Source organism: Conger conger, chromosome 8, assembly GCF_963514075.1.
Source record: "Conger conger chromosome 8, fConCon1.1, whole genome shotgun sequence".
NCBI classification, from domain to species: Eukaryota; Metazoa; Chordata; class Actinopteri; order Anguilliformes; family Congridae; genus Conger; species Conger conger.
In genome coordinates, this window is record NC_083767.1 from 41,866,532 (window position 1) to 41,866,861 (window position 330).

Here is a 330-nt window from a genome sequence, read left to right on the forward strand (position 1 = left end):
GCTTTATGGGCTTGTGCTAAACACTGATTTCACATAATCCCTACAAGTTCATTGAATGTCAGTCAGGTGATGTCTGCCACCTTCAAGACACTGGAAAAAAGACATATCCAAGAGACACTCTCATGAGAATTTCACACACTGTCCGTGAGATTCAAACACTTTGAGACTTTATAACTGGCTGTTGACTTGAATCATAAAGAATAAAGCGCCTAAATAAAGCATCTCCATAAAGCATACACTTGTGAAACCGGGGCCGTCGCACAGGTCTCGAGCTCCGCCCACTGAATATTTAAATATACTTCGTACAGGCCAGACCTGCAACAGAGTCCT